This window comes from Magnolia sinica, chromosome 13, assembly GCF_029962835.1.
Source record: "Magnolia sinica isolate HGM2019 chromosome 13, MsV1, whole genome shotgun sequence".
Lineage (NCBI taxonomy): Eukaryota > Viridiplantae > Streptophyta > Magnoliopsida > Magnoliales > Magnoliaceae > Magnolia > Magnolia sinica.
The window spans coordinates 41,686,310-41,702,596 of NC_080585.1; positions in this window are offsets into that span (position 1 = coordinate 41,686,310).

Genomic DNA, 16,287 nt, shown 5'->3' on the forward strand with positions numbered 1-16,287 from the left:
TGGAATGCAGTTAATTGGATTATCAAGTATCTTAGAGGCGCGGTTGACACTGGGATCATAGTTGGGGGAGACGGAGCTTTAGGTGTAGTTATAAGCTACATAGCAGTCAGTATGGTTAGCAAATATATGACAAATCCAGGAAAAGAGCATTGAAATGTTGTTAATTGGATTATTAAGTATCTTAGGGGCACAATCGATACTGGGATTATGTTTGGGGGACATGGAGCTTCAGGTGGAGTTGTAGGCTATGTGGATTCAGATTATATGGGTGATCTAAACAATAGGAGGTCCACTACGAGATATGTTTTCGCATTAGCAGGTGGACCGATATGTTGGAGATCTACACTACAGTCTATGATAGCGTTGTTTATAATCGATACCGAATATATGGTTGCAATGGAGGTGTCAAAGGATGTTTTATGGTTGAAAGGTCTAATAGGAGAACTCGAGTTGAAACAGGAGGTGATTTGGTTGTATTACGATAATCAGTGTGCTATCCATCTAACGATGAATTAGGTGTATCAGGCGCTAACCAAGCACATCGACTTGAGGTTTCATAAGATACATGAGCTCATTACTTCAAAAGATATTCTGCATTAAAAAATTCACAGGGATGAGAATGCCACAGAGATGTTGATAAAGCCGTTGATCATAGAAAAGTGCAAGCACTACTTGGGCTTGATCAATCTTACCAGCCATTGATGAGATTGGGCACTCTTGCACATGGATGCGGATGAAGTTGCGTTCTAGGTAGAGAATGCAAGGAGGAGTTTACGCTAAAGGTGAAGGTTATAAGAGAGGTCTTTAGGGTGACTTGACAGAATATAAGTCAAGGTAAAAATTATTATGTAGGATGCCTTGGATTATGCCAATTTTCTGTGTAGAGAAGCCCTATCTTGGTTCAAGCAGATGTATTTTTGGTTCCACAGAAAATAGGGTAGTTTCTCAGGTTGCACACTATGAAGATTTGCATGTTTTCGACTCGACTGAAATATGCAGTCGGTTTGGTTCAGTTCAACCGAAGGTCACATCTGGTCCAACTGAATAGATTACGCAGATTAACACAAATTGGGGTATTTAACTCTAATTGCAATTATGGCTTGTAAATACGAGTGTTTTCTCTCTAAGGGTATGGGCTTACGAGATGAGAGGGTTCTAAACACTTGTAAGGGCTTGGGAGGGGATTTTCTCAAGAGACTAAGGCTTTCCTAGGGTTGTACATCGCAAGGGGAGATTGGGTGTTTTTGTAATCAAACAAGGTGAGTTGTGTAAACTCTAAGATTTTGATTATAGCTGATCCCTTTCGCATTGTGCCATGGTTTATTCCTGCAAAGGTTATCCACGTATAATATCTTGCATTTGTGTGATTGATTTGGTTGGTTATTGTTTATTTGATTGTTCTATCTTCGTTAAACGTGTTTATGTAAAGTGCATGGATTAAGAGTGGTATTAGAATCGAATTTCTAATATCTAAGGATGATTTGGGTTTGTTGAGGGTTCATAATTTCAACAACATGCTTGGAGTTGGAGATTTACTATTCAGGTATACTTTTCACACATGTGAACCTACCTGCAAGACCACGGACAAGTGCACTACCCCACACATACCTACTCTTGCACATGTTCATTGCAAGCATACATACAAACACACAAAAATTTATATATTTTGACTTATTGACCAAATACCTAGACTTATTGACCATGGACTTAAAAAATTACTCCGCATTTTATACGTCACCTACTTTTGTTTGACTTAGACTCCCATACACCCTCCATATCCTTCATCTCTCTCTCCCATACTCCCACATGCTTTCCCATTCACTACAACAATATAAATCCATACAACGACGGATTTTTCCACTGCTATATATATGAAAATCTGATGTTTTACCTTATAGCGGAGGATTAGTGGTGGAAAATGTATTCGTTGTTGTTGCCATCGTTGTTATATATTTAGTTGTGGATACATCATTCTCTACTATTTGTAGAATTATTGTAGTGAAAATATCTGTTGATATATGCCATTAAAATATAGTGGTGATCTATTTTGTCCGCCGCAAAGTAACTTGTAGCGGTGGATATATCTGCTGCTAAATGCCATTAATATATGGTGTCGATGACATTTAGCGGCAAATATATCCGTCGATGTACACCATTAAAATACAACAACAATCTTATAGTAGCGGATATACACTACAAGAAATTGGCCTTTTACTAACGAACTTATTTCCGATGAAATCAATTTCGTCGGTAAACAAGACTTTCCCCAACGAAATATGATTTTGTTGGCAAAAGTTTCCTGCCACGACTGAATATCCATTTACAACGACAGCCCGGAAACTTTTCCTGGCAAAATTATTTATCGTAGGTGGAAACTATTTTCCTGATGAATAATTCATCGGTAAATGTTATTTTTCCTGACAAACCAAATAGTTCGTCAGCAATAGATCGGAGAGGCTATTTTCTCCGACATTATACACTACCGTCGGTAAAGGAACTTTTTACCGATGAAAATAATCGTCGGTAAAGGGTTTTTTAGCGACGAAATACATAAATCGTCAACAAAAATTGGCATTTTGAATTTTTTGACAAAAATAAAATAAAATTTTATTATTGACAACACTAATCCTGGGTAAAGAGTTTTTTAGTGAAAAAATACATAAATCGTCGGCAAAAATCAGCATTTTGAATTTTTTGATAAAATAAAATAAAATTTTATTGCCGACGGCAATGATCGTCGGTAAAGAGTTTTTTAGCGATTAAATACATACGTTGTCGGCAAAAATCGGCATTTTAATTTTTTTAATAAAAATAAAATAAAATTTGATAAAATTTTATTACCGATGCAAATAATTGTTGGTAAGGGGTTTTTTAGCGATGAAATATATAAATCATCGGCAAAAATCGGCATTTTGAATTTTTTTATAAAAATAAAAATAAATTTTATTACTGACAACATTAATCATCGGTAAAGGGTTTTTTAGCGACGAAATATATACATCGTCGGTAGGGCTGAAAGTTGGGCGGGTTTAACCAGACCAACCCGACATTGGGTTGGGCTCGGGCAGGATATATCAGGTCTGATCTCAAGCTTTGGCTATACAAACACCAACCCGATAAAACTTGGGTTAGGCTGGGGTTGAGGTCTCGGGTTGCCCGACCCAACCCGAACTCGATCAATATATAAGTTACTTATAAATTATAATTGAGTGTGGATCGTTTGTGTCGAAGGCACACTAGTGATGTCGGGTCTCATCTGTCCACGTCATTTCCAAGGACTCAAGCTAACAAGATATGACGAATTTCTCTCTCCTAAATAGATTGCGTGCTATGCTACATGACTTTTAAAGTAGTTGTCCTATATTTTAGCTTTTTTTTAAAAAAAGAAAAAAATGAAGTTCTTTATGATGAATAATCACATATATAATTAATAAAATCATAGATACAAAAAGTAAGTCCTATATTGAAATATAATAAACTAATGTAATAACGAAAATATTATCATGTATACACCCGATCAACCCGACCAACCCGACCAAGCTCGCTTGGGTTGGGCTTGGGTTGAGAATTCCCAACCCGAGGTTGGGTTGGGTTAGGGTTGAGCACCAACTCGACCCAACCCGCCCAACTTTTAGCCCTAATCGTCGGCAAAAATTGGCATTTTGAATTTTTTGATAAAAATAAAATAAAATTTGATAAAATTTTTAAGATTTTGACAATAAAAATTTAGAATTTGTATTTTATTTTATTTTTTGAAATATTTGATAATAAATATGATATTTTGTTAAAAGTTTTGAAAGAAAAATTAAGAGTAAAAAAAAATATACATTTAAAAAAAAACGTAATTTTTAAATGGAAATTGAGATTTATCTGTGAAAAAAATAACATTTTTTACTAAATTATTAGGCACATCTACTAATTGAACCTTTAACCATTTTTTGACAATTCTAATCGGTCCAAATTGAAGAGTAAATAACTTTAGATGTTTAAATCAAGTTTCACTCAAATTGTTGATCAATCTTATATGCCTAATATCTTTCTCATATGTAGCCTGATTGGGGCGAGTAACTAGTCAAATTGAGGGTATTGATTAGTAAAATAGAGTGAATGGACCAGACATGTAAAATGGGCCAAATATTTTGGTCAAAATTATGACCCAACTTATTGACCTTGTGAGAACCTAAGAATTGATGTTAGTAAGTTTTGTGGGCACCATCATGATGTGTGTTGAACATCAACACCATGCATTTGATGTGTCCCCTTTAGGTTATGAGATATCTCAAAACTCATCCATATACAAAACTTAGGTGGGCCATACCATCTAAAACTATGTGAAGACATCCTAAAAAATATAAAAGCACTTGGTGGGGCTCACATGAGTTTTGGATGCGGCTGAAACTTGGTTTAACCCCTCATCCAAGTGGGACACACATAATGAGTGGGTTGGATATGTGAATCACATCTAGGCAGGCACAATATTTGAATATGAATGTTTTAAGGAAACCCATCTCTACTACATTTAGGTAAATTACTCATTACCCTTAGCATTCTAAGTAAATTCTGTGGGGTCCACCATTATTTATTTATTTTATCCATTCCATTCATCCATGTTAACAGATAATTTGAGGTCTAAAGAACAAAAAGGAAGCATATCTAAAGCTCAAGTGGACCACACCACAGGAAGTAGTGTGATTGAACCTCTACCATTAAAAATTTCTTGGATGCCATAGAAGTTTTGGATCATGCTGATGTTTGTGTTTTCTCTTCATTCATATCTTTTTGATGTTATGAAAAGGTTGGATGGCAAATAAACATTACTGTGGGCCCAAGGAAGGTATCAATGGTGGAAATCATTATTCCACATTGTTTCGTGTGGCATGGTTCACTTAAGTTTTGGATTTACTGAAAATTTGAGATCAATCCACACCGTTCATCCATTTTTTGAGATCATTTTAGATGGACCACACCACAAATAAGGGGAACAGATTGGCTACTCCCCCTAACACCATCCAATGGTTGGTGGTCGGTGCTCTGTGGGCCCCACCATGATGTATGTGTTTAATCCATGCCGTCCATCTATTTTTAAAGATCATCTTACGGCATGAGACCAAAAATGAGGTATATCCCAATCTGAAATGGACCACATTTACAGGAAATAATGTTAAATGAGCGTCAACCATTAAAAACATTTTGGGGGCCATAAAAGTTTTGGATCGAGATGATTTTTTTCCCCTTCATCTAGGCCTGTATGACCTAATAAATAGATTGGATGTCAAATAAACAGTACAGTGGGCCTTAGGAGGATTTTAATGATGGATATCCAATCACTATTATTTTCATGTGGTGTGGTCTACCTGAGATTTATATACCTCTCATTTTTGGAATAAATCCCTAAAATGATCTTTAAAAATGGATGAACGTAATGGATGAAATGCATACATTATGGTGGGGCCCACAGAGCACCGACCACCAGCCATGGGGCTGGTGTCAGGGGGAGTAGCGAGACTAGCTACTGAAGTGATGTCAACAAATTCTGTGGGCCCCACCATGATGTATGTTTTGTATCCACATCGTCCATCCATTTGGAGAGATCATTTTAGGGCAATATCCAAAGAATGAGTTAAATCCAAAGCTCCCGTGGACCCCAGCACAGAAAACAGTGGGACAGTGATGCCCACCATTAAAAACTTCTAAAGGCCACAAAAGTTTTAAATCAAGCTGATATTTGTGTTTTCCCTTATTTCATGTCTTTTTTTAAACTTTTGAACAGGTTGGATTTCAAATAAAATTACGATGGGCATTAGGATAGTTTCAACGGTGGCAATCACTCTCCCTGCTGTTTTCTATGGTGGGGTCCACTACAGATTTTTATCTGCCTCATTCTTTGGCTCATGACTTAAAATGATATCTCAAAATGGATGGACGGTGTGGATATAACACATACATCATAGTGGGGCCCACAGAGCACCGACCGGCATCACTGGCCAAACCCGTCCGTAATGGAAACGTAGTTGTGGATATAATGTTAAATGGTGGTGATTTGTTCACATCACTTGTGGTAATGATTTAGGGTTATCCAGACCATCCAAATAGTGGTTACACTTGTAGATTGTTAATATTGATAATTTTATGATATAATAAAATCATAAACAACTATTAGGTGGTCCGTTAAATGTACAGATGATAACATATGATATTATTTAAATGATGTAAAACACACATTGTGCGGATTTGAATGCAAATTTCATTTTCAAAGAGGGATTTCTAAAACCCTCTTCAAATTCCATTTCCCCCTCTCTCGCTCTCATTTTTCCCCCTCTCTCACTTTCATTTTCGGATTCAAGAAACCCTAAAACCCGATCTCCATTTTGGGCGAGATTCCATTTCTATCAGCTGCTCATTTCAGAGGTTTTTGTTTCTTAGATTTCGCATTGGAAGGTATGCGATTTGCACCCTCTCCTTTCTCTCTCTCTCTCTCTCTCTCTCTCTCTCTCTCTCTCTCTCTCGTACCCTCTCTCTCTCTATCTCTCTCTTCCTCTCTCTCTTTCTCCCTCCATCACTTCAAGGGAGATCCAGACATCTACTACTGGAAAATCTGTGGACCCACCATGATGCATATGTTTTATCCATGCCGTGCATCCATTTTGCCAGCTCACCTTAGGGCATGTGCCCCAAAAATACTGAGATACAAATCTCAGGTGGACCACACCACAGGAGACAGTAAAGATTGAACACTGACCATTAAAAACTTCGTAAGGCCCACTGTAATGTTTGTATTGACATCCTAGCTGTGCATCAGCTAGGGCCCACTATATAGTTGATCTGGCCCAAAAATCCAAGGTTGTCAACTCATCACGTCGGTAGTGCATGTATGAAACAATGAATGGTTTTTTTTTTTTTTTTTAAATTTTATAAAGTCAAAATCATGGGTCCATTGGGGGACCCATGCTGAGATTGGCTGATTGATCGAACCATCCATGTTATGGATCTTACTCTCTATGGGCCACATTAATAAACTTATGTCAAATGGTTGATTGTGATCATCGTTATTTGTAGATGAATATAAACACTAGCAATACCATTTTCAATGCCTCTCTCACTCTTGTCACTTTGTTCCATTGCCCAGCACTTGCATACATGTTTGCTAGAAGAACATAATCCCCACTTTCAAAGAAGTCTCTCGTCTTTGAAAGAAGCGAATCCAACCGTCTGTAGATCAAACTATGTATGAAGAAGTTGGACAAAGCAAAAACTTTCAAGGAAAGAAATTAGAAAAGAAAACAAATAGAAGAGAACTACCTTGATGTCCCTAGGATATCAACTCCATCCATTAGTTTCTCAAGTTCAAAAATAGGATAGGAACCCAAATGTGAGGCAGATAAAATAATTTAAAAAAAACCTCAAGTGGATAGCATCACAGGAAACAGTGGGGATTGAAAACTCACCATCGAAACCTTCGAGCAAGAACTTTAGTATCATTGAGTGAGAGAGACTTCAATCGAAATGTGTATTTTTTTTATATCATTTATGTCTTAGTAATGTGGCATTAGCATATGAGACATTTAATTTATATTTTTTAGCTAAAATTTTAATAACTTAACATATGATGATATAAACAAGCTCAAGCTCAAGCTCGACTCGAGGTAAACTCGACTCAACTTGAACCACTAGCTCGACTCGAACTCGACTTGACAGCTTTGGCAAACAAGCCAAGCTTTAATGTTGAGCTCAAGGCTGAGCTAAAGCTCGAGCTTGAACTCGAATACACCATGGACAAGCTGAGCCGAGCTTGGCCCACCTCGACTCGACTCGGCTCGATGCCCACCTCTACCCAAAACCGAGTTCCGTCTTTCCGCCCAAAACCCTTTCTCCCTCCCTCCCTCTCTTTCTCTCAATCATCCCATTTTCAAACCCTACCATTTTCTCTCTCTCACTATCTCAACGGACTTGGAAAGGTGAGTGATTTCTCCTTTTCTTTTTATTGATTTCCTTATGTTTTGTGGATCTTCTCCGATTCTCAACCGAAGATCTCGATATCAGTGAAGAAATGGGATCTTTCTGTCATGATTTTGGAATTTATCACCTCATTTCCTGCATTTCCTGTATTTTTGCTCTCGTTTCTCCATTTAGGATTTTGTTTATGTGGTTAAAACTGTTTGATAAAATGGTTCAACAAGGATGGCACGTGCACAATGGCTTGTAAGTGCTATAGTTTATATCCCTGTCTGTTGTCAAATTTGTGGTGCCAAAATCACTGTTATATATAACTTGCATAAGTGAAGCTCTCTCAAGGATCAACATTCATAAACAAGCAAAGCTCACAAGACAAGACTCAAGCTGCAAGACTTCAAGAAGAGTACAAGGCAGTTTGTAAAGAACTCAAGACCCTTTCAAGATTGAGCTACATCAAGATTTCAAGATTGAGCTACATCAAGACTTCAAGGCTCATACTTCAAGGTCACTAGTTCCTAATGTTACAATGTCCTTACTTCATGGTTGAGGTTTGACTGACTATAGGTTGACCTTGGAAGTAGGTCATTCTGGATACATAAGTCGAATGTTTATTCTACATGAGTTTGGTCTGTTCTTCGACTAGTCCTAGGCCTTCTTCGACTAGTCCTAGAGTTGCTTCGACTAGTCTAAGAAATTCCTCGATCAGTCGTGAGTTTGTTACAAATTTTGGATAAAATCTGTTAGGCTTCGACTAGTCCAGGAATCTGTTCGACCAGTCGTAGGAACAGTGTCGACTGCATCTTCGACCAGTCGAAAAACTTCGACTCAAAATCCAGCGATGTTTTTCAGGTTCTTCGACTAGTCGAAGGAACGGTCAAAGCTTATCCCACCGGATCTTTCAAATATCTGTTATTGCTTCGACTAGTTGAAGAGCTCCCTAGACCAGTTGAAGACACGATCTGCTCACCTATAAATAGTGCACGAATCTTAAAGAAATCATCGAATTAATTAATCCATTCAAGCCAATCTTCGTCGAACTTCTGAGAGATAATTCTGTGCTCCATCTAAGCTAAGTGTGCTTATTTAATATTCTCTTTCCTTAGCTTTATTTAATTGATTTTGTTTCTGCTATTCCAATCTAATTTGATAAGAGGAATTGTTATTTCCTTTCTTTGGAATCAAAATCAATTAAGGCAAGCCCTATTTGGTTTAATTTAAAATCTATTAGAATTAGAACAATTGTAATTAAGTACTGGACAATGAACTTGGACATTCAATCATCTACTCTGATTTGGTTCTACCGGGCTGCTACAACGAAGGAGATAATCAGGTATTTTACATTTAATTGTAAATTCCTTTCTGTTTTGGTTTCTTTTAAGATTTGCCAGAAAAATCTTGTTGTATTGGTTATCTGAGAAGAGCCAGGAAAACTCAGAAGTGGGATTTTTTTTAATTGTGTAAGCCCACAGACAAAGACACAATTGTAAAGGTTTTGGGTGAACCTGGAAAAACCTATTTTGTTAGTGAACGCTAATATCCCCTGTGTGAGGATATTAGGAGTGGAGTAGCATTCTGTGTGGCTGTTGTTTAACAGTTGGTGAACACACAGGCGAACCACTATAATCCCTTGTGTTGTGGTTGAATGATTTATACTTCTGATCTTTAATTATTCTTTTGTGGGATGTATGTATGGTGGTGAATGTTGTAATCATTTAATTCAAGCATTGTGAGAATTTTGTAATAGTTTAGAATTTATTTTTTGCTATTCCTTTATCAGATTGATATTCAATTTCCTTTAAAAGTTGTTTCAGTAAGGTTGCCCTGCCATTTTTATGGTGTATGGCTGTCCCTAGAACAATATATTTATGATTACAATTTATTTCAATTCAGTTTGTATTTATTTCTGTATTCCTCTTCGGTTTGAAATTTGATACAAAGATCTTTCTAGAAATAAGGTTATCCTACCATAAACTCTGGTTTTTGGTGTAAGGTTGTCCTTAGAACAACATTTGTATCAATCTCTCAAGATCTGAATTTTGAGGTTATTTTACTTTCTTGCATTGTGATTTATTTTGGCTATCATATTCTTTTTAATTCCGCTGTTATAAGTTTTATTTGGCATTGTCCTATTCACCCCCCCTCTAGGACATATAGCTAGGCCTTTTCAAGTGGTATCAAAGCCTAATAGCTCTTTTTTATTCTTGGATTTAATTCCTGAGCTAACGATTTAAGCTATTTAAGATGTCAAATTTTGATAGCCTTTCAGTCACAAGGCCTCCACCCTTTGATGGCTCCAACTATGCCTATTGGAAAGCCAGAATGAGGATCTTCCTCAAATCAATGGATGAAAATGTGTGGCAAGCCACAGTGACTGAATGGAAACCTCCTATCATGGAAGTTACTGGGGTTGATGGTTCAAAATCTATGAAAGACACACCATATTACCAATGGACCACTCTTCAGAAAAGTGAGAGTAGTGCAAATGCTAAAGCACTAAATGCAATTACTTGCGCACTATCACCGGATGAGTTCAAAAGAATCATTTCCTGTGATACTGCAAAGCAAGCTTGGGATATATTAGAAATGACACACGAGGGTACTACAATTGTCAAAAAATCTAAAGTCCAACTCCTCATAACCAGATTTGAAGAAATTCATATGGAGGAAAATGAAATGTTTATGGACTTTTACACTAGATTAAATGACATTATAAACTCAATGTGGGGTCTTGGCGATAAAATCCCAGAAAGTAAAGTCTGTGCAAAAATATTACGCTCACTTCCTGAACGGTTCAATTCTAAAGTAACCGCGATCCAGGAACTTCGTGATACGGATAATATGAGGGTAGAAGAACTAGTTGGTTCTCTACAAACCTACGAGTTAAACTTTAAAGCTCCTAAAGGTAAATCTATCACACTAAAATCTTCTAAATGTAATTCAGAAGAAAATTCTGATTCAGAAGATGATATGGCTCTTTTAGCTAAGAAATTTTACAAGATTTTCAAAAGCAAGAAAATGGTTGATTTTCAAAAATCAAATGATAAAAAGAAGTTTAGACCCAAATCTCAAAAATCTTTGAAAGATAGTCAATGTTACAATGACAAGAATATGGGCACTTAGCAAATAGATGTCCTAAAAGGGACAAACCCAAGAAGAAGGGTATGTTGGCTACATGGGATGAATCATCTGATTCTGAAGGTTCTTCTGAATCAGAAGATTCTGAAACTGAGTCGGGCAATGAGGTTAAAGCTCTTATGACTCTAGCCAAATTCACATTTTCAGATAATGACTTAACAAGTGAAGAAAATCTGAGTAGTGAATGTGAAAATGAAGATGATCTTCAAGACGCTTACAATGCCCTATATAAGGAAAGTTGTAAAATTGCTGTCAAACTTAAACTTCAAAAAGAAAAGTTTTCTAAACTCAAAAATTGTTTTGATTCACTTGTCTTAGAAAAATCACAAATTTCAGATTGTTTTGAAAAATCAAAATGCGATTTGGAATTCAAAAACTCCCTAATTATTGATTTAAAATCTGAAATTGAGAAACTTAAAACTGAAGTAACTTCTCTTCTGAGTCTAAAGGACACATGGAAATATGCCCAAGGTGATCCAAAGTTAGAGAAACTTTTATCCGGATCAAGAAAATGTGGCGATCGATCCGGGTTGGGCTATGATAAAAATTTATCTCTTAAACAAAAGTATACTCCTATGTTTGTTAAAGGAGAGTCCTCAAACTCAAAAGGAAAAAGTACTTATCAAGATTTTTCTAGAAATTCAAAAACTTTTTAAAAACCTAGAAGCAGCCATGTCAACTTTAATCAAAAACAAAATCCGCTAGCTGAAAAGATAGTTGATTTACTCAAGGAGCTCTTAAAATCTAACTCTATAGGTCATTCCTACAAATATACACAAAAGAAGACCAACTATGTTCCTAAACCCAAAACAGTTATGAAATGGGTTCCTAAAGTTACCTGCATGGTTGCTCACACTGCTTGCAAAGCAACAAGTCATTCAAAGTGGTACCTAGACAGTTGATGCTCCAGGCATATGACAGGTGACAAAGCTTTATTCACAGATCTAAAAGATATGACTGATGGTTCAGTCACATTTGGTGATGGTAGCAACTACAAGATTATAGGCCAAGGTACGGTTCAACTTTTTAATCTTCCTGTGTTTAAAAATGTTTTATATGTTGAAGGCTTAAAACATAACTTGCTTAGTATAGCTCAAATATGTGATAATAACCATAATGTTTGGTTTTCTAATCAAAGCCGTGAGATACTAAATAATAAGGGTTCTGTAATATTAACTGGACGTAGAATGTCTGAAAATTGCTATATTATTAGCGAATCCAGCTCATCTAATCAAACATGTTACATGGTCCATACAGACGAGACTGATTTATGGCACAAACGTCTTGGACATGTACATTATCAAAATTTATATAGATTGAGCAAATGAGAACTTGTAAGAGGTTTACCCAAACTTTAGAAATTAGATAAAATATGTGGTGAGTGCCAGATAGGCAAACAAACAAAGAACTCACACAAAAAGGTGAATTCAAATACCACATCAAGACCACTCGAACTTCTCCACATGGATCTGATAGGACCTACCAGAACAGAAAGTCGTGGTGGGAAAAAGTATATCCTGGTAATAGTTGATGACTTTACCAGATTCACTTGGGTAGTCTTCTTAAGGGATAAATCTGAAACCCTTGAAGAAGTAAGAAAAGTTTTCAAAAGGATTCAAACTGACAAATCTTCTCAAATCAGTAAAATTCGTAGTGATCATGGTTCTGAATTTGAGAATAGCAATTTTGAGAAGTTCTGTACCGACCAAGGAATATTACATGAATTCTCTGCTCCCAAAACTCCACAACAAAATGGAATTGTAGAAAGAAAGAATAGGGTGCTTCAAGAAATGGCTAATGTCATGTTGAATATCATGAAGCTCTCTAAAAATCTTTGGGCTGAAGCAGTCAACACAGCTTGCTATATTATTAACCGAGTCTACACTAGCAAAGATAATAATAAAACGGCTTACGAATTGTGGTTCAATAAAAAGCCTACTGTTAAATACTTTCGAGTTTTTGGCAACAACTGTTATATTTTACGTGATCGTGAAAATTAAAAAAAATTTGATACGAAGAGTGATGAAGGTATTTTTTTAGGATATTCCTTAAACAGTCGAGCTTATAGGGTTCTGAACAAAAGGACTGATGTGATTCAAGAATCCATTAATGATGTCATTGATGATCACTTAAACACGTCAATTTCTAATTTAGATAATGATGAAGTACTAATCATTGATAAACCTGATACTTCATCGAATCAGACTAATTCTGAGTTAAGGACTGTTAAAGATCATCCAACCACACAAATTCTTGGAAACCCTCTCACCGGTGTTCGCACCCGTAGACAACTTGAGGATATATATAATTATGTATGTTTTACATCCCAAATAGAACCATCTAACGTAAAAGAAGCTCTTGCTGATGAGAACTGGATTGTTGCGATGCAAGAAGAACTCAACCAATTCGTGAGAAATGATGTTTGGTATCTCCTACCAAGACCTAAAGATAAACACATCATTGGAACAAAATGGATTTTCAAAAATAAGTCTGACGAGTGTGGAAATATAATTAGAAACAAGGCTAGACTAGTGGTACAAGGTTATACTCAAATTGAAGGGATTGATTTCGATGAAACTTTTGCACCAGTAGCACGTCTTGAATCTATCAGACTATTTATATCCATTGCATGTTTTAGAAAGATAAAGATCTATCAGATGGATGTGAAAAGTGCTTTTCTAAATGGCGATTTACATGAAGAAGTCTATGTTGAACAGCCAATGGGTTTTGAAGATTCCAAAAATACTGATTATGTATATCGGCTTAAAAAGGCACTTTATGGATTAAAACAAGCACCTAGGGCATGGTATGAGAAACTAACGAAATTTCTTTTAAGTCATAATTTTCAAATGGGATCTGTTGATAAAACTCTGTTTGTTAAGAAACATAATGATCATATCTTAATGGTGCAGATTTATGTTGATGATATCATTTATGGATCAACTTGTACCTGACTTAACTACTGAGTTTGCAGATTTGATGAAATCACAATTCGAAATGAGCATGGTTGGGGAATTGACTTATTTCCTTGGATTGCAAGTAAAGCAACAACCTGAAGGAATATTCATTTCTCAATCTAAGTATGCTTTGAATCTAATCAAGAGATTTGGATTTGAGAATGGCAAGAATTTCGATACTCCTATGAGTACTACCCTGAAACTCTCAAAAGACTCTAATGGTAAAAATGTTGACTCAAAACTTTATCGGAGTATGATTGGTAGTTTGTTATATTTAACTGCTAGTAGACCTGATATTTCTCTAAGTGTTGGTATTTGCGCAAGATATCAATCTGATCCAAAAGAATCTCACTTGATTGTTTTCAAGCGAATTATTAGATATGTCGCAAGTACTGTAAATCTCGGTCTCTGATATCCTCATGAGACCAATGTTCAATTAGCTGGGTACTCGGATGCTGACTAGGCTGGTAATCTAGATGATAGAAAATCAACCAGTGGTGGTTGTTTTTACATTGAAAATTGCCTAGTTTCCTGGTTTAGTAAGAAACAAAATTCTATATCACTTTTAACAGCTGAAGCTGAGTATATCGCAGCTGGTAATGCATGTACACAGCTTGTTTGGATGCAACGAATGCTAAGTGATTGTGGAATTAAACAGGATTCTATGTTATTACATTGTGATAATTCCAGTGCAATAAATATTTCAAAAAATCCTATTCAGCATTCTCGTACTAAGCACATTGACATTAGATTTCATTATATAAGGGAATTAGTAGAAGAAAAAGTTATATCTCTAAAATATATTCCTACCGAAGATCAACGAGCTGACATTTTCACAAAACCTCTCGATAAAAGCAGGTTCAAAAAGATAAAATTTGATCTTGGCATGTACATTTTAAAATGATTATTTATGCCTACTTATATTATAGTGTATATATTTGCTAGATTGAATTTCAATTTTTGTATAATTTGCAAGAAATATGAATTTTTGGGCTTTCTTCGACCTGTCGTGAGTATACTCGACCTGTTGACCTACGACCGGTCGTGGGATACGACCGGTCGTAGATCCCACGACCAGTCGTAGAACTCGTGACTCACTTAAATTTGGAAATTTTTGCTTTCTTCCTCATTTCATTTTCTTCTCCTTGGAGCCGTGCGTCGACTTGTCGAACCCATCTTTCATGTTCTTCAAGGTTAGTGTTCCAAATCACGTTTTTCTTACAGATTTGTGTCTAGATTATTTTCTTTTCAAGCTTTAAGCTTTCTATTTTGGATTTCATTGAGATTTGGGGTTTGAATTTTAAAAAATCTATTTTTTGTAAACCCACTTCTCAATCCTTTGCAACTTCTTAATTCCTTGATATCCTTGTTGTAAATGGCTTCTAGAGGTAGAAAAACTACTTCCCGTGGTCCTTCTTCTTCCACCAGATCAACCGTTATCACTAAGCGTCATCTTCTTGTTCCCAATGATGATCCATCATATGTTAGGGACATTAGATTACGTAATGTTATTATTGAACATCCTGTTGATGTTAATCATATTGCACCTTTTGACATCCTTCCCATGCTTGAAGCTGTAGGTTGGGTTAACTTATTACATTGGGGTGGGCCTGCATACCGGTCCATTGCCCAATCCATGTTTTTATGTATTAGTGCTTTCTCACAGGATAATTTAATTTTTAAAATATCTACTAGAGAAGGGCCTTTTGACGTTGATCGTCATTTAATTTCTGCCCTTATGGACATTCCTGTGAATGATGAGGGTATTCCTATCCATAATTTAACTGATAAACCCTCATTGTCTAAAAAACGCATGCTCACTAGAGACTTGTGCAACATGGATGTTCAATGGACTCAAAAAGGGAATGCACTTCCCGCAAGGTATTTGTTTCCCAAATACAGAATTCTTCACAAAATCTTTGTGTCTAATCTGTATCCTCGTTCGGGTAATAAATCTGACTTAACTTCGTTTATGGTTCGTGTTATCCACTATTTCCAATGGTACTCAGATTTGTTTACCATCCTTAATCTGTCATTTCTTTCTTCAATTTAGACTCCATCCTGGTCATAGTGACATTCCTTTTGCCTATTTAATGACTTTATTGGGTACACATATGTTAGTCGATATGCCGGTTGATGAGGCACCTATCCATCATCTGATCTTCAACAATACTAATATCAATAAGATGAAGCTGGATCTACTTCCTGAATAAGGTGGTGGTGGTGGTGGTGGTCATGAAGA